Source organism: Akebia trifoliata, chromosome 5 (genome assembly GCF_017979445.1).
Source record: "Akebia trifoliata isolate Shusen 1 chromosome 5, ASM1797944v1, whole genome shotgun sequence".
Lineage (NCBI taxonomy): Eukaryota > Viridiplantae > Streptophyta > Magnoliopsida > Ranunculales > Lardizabalaceae > Akebia > Akebia trifoliata.
The window spans coordinates 17229746-17236007 of record NC_141379.1 but is presented as its reverse complement, the minus strand read 5'-3'; the positions used below and the strand labels follow the sequence as shown (position 1 = coordinate 17236007).

At 36.4% G+C, this 6262-nt stretch overlaps 1 long non-coding RNA gene across 1 annotated transcript; it reads right to left on the bottom strand.

The window, feature by feature from the left end:
- Nucleotides 1-1041: 1041 nt before the first annotated feature.
- On the bottom strand, nucleotides 1042-3856 carry LOC147401578 (uncharacterized). The gene is made up of 2 exons (XR_015178217.1): nucleotides 2824-3856; nucleotides 1042-1315 (listed from the first exon to the last, which is right to left on the bottom strand). It is a non-coding gene; the product is annotated as an uncharacterized LOC147401578 (long non-coding RNA).
- Nucleotides 3857-6262: the final 2406 nt, after the last annotated feature.

The following is a 6262-nucleotide window of genomic DNA, read 5'->3' as shown; positions in this document are numbered from 1 at the left end:
TTTGATTTTAATTTTATTGTTTGGATTTTTTAATTTGAATTGTTTAATTTTTAATTTGAATTTTATTTTTAGTTTAGATTGGATTTCGATTTACATTGTCCTAGGGATCGGGATCTCTAAATTGTAGAGTTGATATTAAGGGGTATTTTGATCTTTTAGCGATTTTTACAAATTTTTCTCGAACTTCTCTATTTTCATCGATTTGGGTTTTGTTATACTTGAAATCACATTCTGAGTGCAATGGAGGTACTTTCGAGATTTTTCGGAGGTCCGAGGTATATGAGGGTATTTTCGTCATTTTGATGATTTTTTTATAAATTTTTATAAATTTATCTGTTTTCATCGATTTGAGTCCCGTTAGACTCGAAATCACGTTCTGAGTGCAATGGAGGTACTTTCGAGACTTTTTGAACATCCAAAATTTATGAAAGATATTTTCGTCATGAAAGGTATTTTCATCATTTTTGTGATTTTTACAGCTTTTTAGGGATTTCAGCGTGAGGTTTCTTTCAGTCACTGTGTGAGTATTTCTAAGTTCTAAAGTTTATTTTTCTAGCGTAGCGAGGTCTCTAAGTTATCGAATTGTGTAACGAACCTATGCGTACGTGCTTGCTAAGTCAGGTATAAGATGTAGCGATCCTAAGCGTGCGTAAACTTCTATGTTGAGTTGTGTCGAGTAGGGAGATGAAAAGAAACTAGAATCAGAAGGAATCAAGCAGTACTCACAAGCCTTCGAGTTCTTTTATATTCATCATCAGGAATCCACCAAAACCGGGTGACGAATTGTCCAATTAGGCAGATGAAAAAAATCGGGTGTCTACACAGCCCTAAGCACAGCAGTATGGACATCGACACTGAAGAAACCAGTGCCGTTGGTCAAGAAAAGAGATGAGCCTTGTGACGCCCCGCCAAACGCTAACACAAATCCCCATGTCAGATCTCGAGGTATTATGTAGCACCTCAAAATTTCGGCATGGTTTCCTCTGTTTATGTTAGCATTCCAAGGCGTTCAACCTGCACCTGATAAACGACATACAATCCTGCATACATATACAAAATATAATACTAGCGGAAGCTTATACACGTCTAATAACGTACGAATTATCAGAGTGCGGAAGAAGAAAATTTACGGGATTATACAAAATTTTCTCACTCTAACAAGAGTCCTAACGCTCAATACAAATCTATAATACTCCTAGACAAATGGAGTATAACTCCAATACTTACCAGGTGACGGACTCTGGCTGTCTATCTGACCCACCAGATGATTCTCACTCATGTTCTACTCCTGCCTCGCTAAGCTTCGGATCTGAAACTAAAAAAATGGAGGATGAAAGGGTGAGTAACAATGGTTACCCAGTAAGGAAACAACAATTTCTGCCAATAACCTCTCCTAACATGAACGAATAAACATACTGAATCATTTTAAAATAAACAAAGTTTTACAGAAGAAAACTACGATTAACTGGTACATATAGCCAGGGATGAGCAACTAAACATTTTAAAACTCACATTACATCGATCAGCAGTACTCACTATAATATTCTCTTTTTATACAAATCTAATTGATCAAATGGGAACAATAAACATGCATTTCATTTTATATATCAAAATAAGCAACAGATAGATAATACACGATGGTGGAGTATTGGAATTAGAGAGTTGGGATTCACGACTGGATCGCTCCCAGTCGGGACATGATGTTACAATTCCTTTCTAGTTTTTAGTTCCTGATTTTGTGGCCGGTCGCTGCCCTTACCACGTTTGGTTGACCATTTATCCGGCTCAGGCTGGCCGTTTGACGTGACCGTAAGCAATGGGTCTCTTTTCGATGTGTTAGAACGTTCGACTACTATAGATTGTTAGTGATCACTGACCAATCATCTTCGTCTATGCCTATCAGGCGTACATGCGATTCCCAAAGATACAAACCATTCGTATACGACCACCTTTACATTACAAGTTCACTGGTAAAGATAGAGAGGAATAAACCCGGATTCCAGTTGTGACTCCACTCTCATACGCGTCCCATACCACGTATGAGTTTGGTGGTCCCTACCGTACATCCCAGGATAGTACACCACTCCGGATGATATGATGTACTATCTCTTCAGGCATTCACAAACTCTTTAACAGCTCACAAAATAGCTACTTATATATATTATTTTCATTTGAAAACAAAAGAGAAATTAACAATACAAGGTTGAGAATAGATATCCAGTTTCCTACCATGCAAGTGTGGCCACCCGGCCTAAAATAAATAACATAACAGAGCGCCTCGCGCTAACAGAAAGGAAATAAACATGCAACCAATAATATTATCCATGGATATCTGTTCACCAACCTGCACACAACACAATAACGTAAAATGCAGACATCACCCCTCGGGTGTGACTCTGACATTTTACCGTTTCATACCATTTTTCCCTCTTTCCGATTTTTACACTTTTCAATCTCTTCAATAAAACATCCATTTTCTGATATTCATCAATTCAGTACGAGTTCATTGAATATTAAATCACATTTTCCAACTAAAGCATTTATTTTTATCAATAATATTGAAAAAGAATGCAAATTTTATATCCAAACGGGGTCCGAACAGTGCACAAGACCCAATTTATGGAAATAACCCGTTAAAATATCCTACCCACGTATAATTTGTTAAAAATACAATTAAACATATCAATCATGCAATTTCTGGCGTGAATTTTTGAAATAACAAAAGAATTCTACATTTCGGAAATACATCCAAATTTTTCCAATAAAATCCTAAGTGCAATTTTCACAATTTACGATTATTAATAGAAATTGAGAGTTCCTTACAATGTCTAGGCGAAAGGATCAAAGCTTGTGCGCGGAAATCGAGGCGATCGGCACGGAAATCGAGACGGACCGAACTTCGAAGCGGCTGATTTTCGAAACCGGCCTGGTGGTTTCGAAGATCTCGACGTGCTCGTCTCTTCTCCCTTCTACGGCGAAAGGTGGTTTGACCCCGAAATCGATGAAAACCGAGGTCGAAGTGACGAAAATCTCCGTATAAAAATACGGCTGATTTTTTACGATATCGGGTGAAAAAGGAGATGAAATGAATGGATCTTGGGTGGGTTTGGTAGATGTCGAAGCTGCGAAACTTTTTCTCTTCTGCGGCGATCGTCGAAAGTGGACCGTTTGCGACGAATCGACGTTGGAAGAACGAGAGAAAAACAAATTTTTTTTAAAAAAACGTGGCTGGTTTGACGCGTTGAGGAAGATGAATAGTTAAATAAAAAAAATAAAAACTTATTTATATAAGGTCTCGGGACGAAATCGGTATTTTGGTTATTATTTTGATCGATGATAACTTTACCATCCGGACTCCAAAACTGACAAACGAATACTCTATTTCGCCTAATTTTTCGTTCCGGATCTAATGGTATAGTCAATTTCTACAAATTATGTCTCCATCAAAAATTTACATTTTTGGCCTGACGTGACCCCTAAACTTGATGTCGTTTTCATTTTTGGCGATAATTCGACTTCCTGATCTCCAAAAATGACAAATAAATAGTCTATGTTGAATAATTTTTCGTTATGAACCCAATGATATGATCGAATTTTAAAAATTATTCCTCTAACAAAAAGTCACTGTTTTAGCCTGGTCCGACCCGGTAATCGAGGATTTTGCAACTTTTATATTCGGACTCGCATTTGAGCGTGCTTACAGGCTAAACTATGTTTTTCGATCATTTTGAATCTAATGGTGAGGTCAGATTCCATTAAAATGATTAAAAACATCCTAAAGTTTTACTCCTAAATCCCACTTTCAAGATTTTCTTAAAATTTCACTATTTATTTTTTCCTCGAGATACGAATTAAAAATTCGGGGTGTTACAAGCCTCAAGTCAACAATGTACAACCCAGCCAACCTCGTTTTATTCAAGCACCAGTTTAGAGGCCATAGGCACCACAAGTCCCTTGGACGCCAGTACCTCGAGTTGCCTAAGCTCTAATGCCGTAAAATCCTTTCCAGATGGTTCCTCCACAAGCCATGCCAGCACAGCCAACACAACCATATGGGAAGAATCAATAAGCAAGACCTAACAGGATTAATAGAGTGTTCACCAAGTTACCGATGACATTGTCAGAACTACTTCCCATAAAGAAAGCATGAAACAAAACTAAAGTTTCTTTGAATAAACTTCAAAATCTCATAAGATGTAAATTATCAATTGTGTCTCAATTACAAAATGAGGTGCCCTTTTATAGACAAATTAGATCAAGATTAATTCTAATTAGTCCTTCGAAAAAATAAAGAAAATCTAATTAGTCCTTAGGAAATAAAGAATTCAAAACTAAGGACAATTAGAACATAACAATTCCCAATTAACCCTGGCATTCAAATTGATCTCTTGCATAAAAAGATAGTTGACCATCCTTGATGAAACTTTGATGTCTCCGAAATTAGCCTTAGAATCTTCTAGAATGGCCTCTTTGTATTGGACTTTCACAATCAAGCCTTGCAATGCCTCTTCCATCCTCTTTGTCCTTGCCCTAGTCATCGGACCGTCAATTCCTTGCAATGGTTCTTGAGAAGACTTGGAAACAGCAACTCGATCTCCATTACACTAACTCTATCTAAATCAACCCTTTAAAAAATCTATAAATAGAGGTCCTCACACCCTATTTTCGTATCAAATCATAAACCCTAAGAGAAGTAGGTCTAAAAGCCCCCTAGCCCCCCATAAACCCTAGTTTTGGAGTCCCAACTCCTTACCTAACATTCCTTCTTCGATTTTAACCTAAAAAACACCTAAAAGCCCTTCAAATATCTCTCAAAATCCATAACAAACTCGAAGAGCCCAAATCAAAAAAAGATATACTTTGCCTCAGAGATCAGAAATCAAATCCGGAGACAGAACGAAGCTAGGAGTATGGTACAAGGAGCAGTTTTTATCGGATCTGAGGGAACAAGGTCTTTGCTATCGAAAAGGTATATTTTCTTATTTTTTTATTATTATCTAGGTTTTTTTTAGCAATGTAACTTATTTGAAAAATTAGTAGAGACCAGCTTCGGCCGGGCGGGGTTGGTGCCTAATACCTTCCAACACTATAACATGATCCTCGAATTCAGTTTTTTTTTTGTTCTAGATTAGTTCTTTATCCATTTAGAGTCATTGATTGGTTCCTAGATCGTAATAACTAGGTGGCGACTCCAAAATCTCAAGGGTCAAAAGCAGATCTGCGTACCCCGCGGATCGAGGGCGCTTTCAGTGGCGACTCTGCTGGGGACTATTGAGGATCAAACTTGAAAAACCCCAAGTATGGGAGCATTGCCAAGATGACCTAGTTTTTTTTTATTATTTAGTTCGATTTATTTTATTTATTTTTTTCTATTTATTTATTTTTGTGACTTGATTGTAGATGATTTTGGGTATTGTATTTTTTTTTCCAATTAAGGATTACTTTTTGATGACCCCTAAATAATGAAAGATTCAAATTGACATATGAAAATGATGGAATGATGAAGGTTGGGACAGTAATGTTAAAATATTTTTACAAAATATTCTAGTGAGAATTAAGTCTAAGAATCTTTAATAAAACGTAGATCTTATCGAGTAGATTAATTTAGAACCTGAGTTCACTCAATTTCGTTATCGGAAGCCTTAGATATCATCGATGTAAGTTCAATCTGTAAATCTGGAATTGTTGCTGAATGAAGGTTGGGACAACAATGTTAAAACGTTTTTACAGAATATTCTAGTGAGAATTAAGTCTGGGAACCTTTAGTAAAACGTAGATCTCATCGAGTAGATTAATTTTGAACCTGATTTAACTCAATTTCGTTATCAGAAGCCTTAGATATCATCGATGCAAGTTCAATCTGTAAATCTGGAATTGTTTCTGAATGAAGGTTGGGATAACAATGTTAAAACGTTTTTACAGAACATTCTAGTGAGAACTAAGTCTGGACACCTATTAATAAAATGTAGATCTCATCGAGTAGATTAATTTAGAACTTGAGTTCACTCAATTTCGTTATCGAGAGCCTTAGATATCATCGATGTAAGTTCGGATTGTATTTTCCTAATTCACAGAAAATCTGAATTTATCTAATGTTAGCACAATTAATGTTCCTGAGAGTGAGCTCATCTCAACCATTGTCATTCTATCATCAATGTAACATCTATTGGAATCTCGATTTATTTTGGATCACCTAAAAGTAACTCTTGATTGGACCATAGACAACAAATTTGTGGGCCTTTTTAATGTTGGATCAGATTAA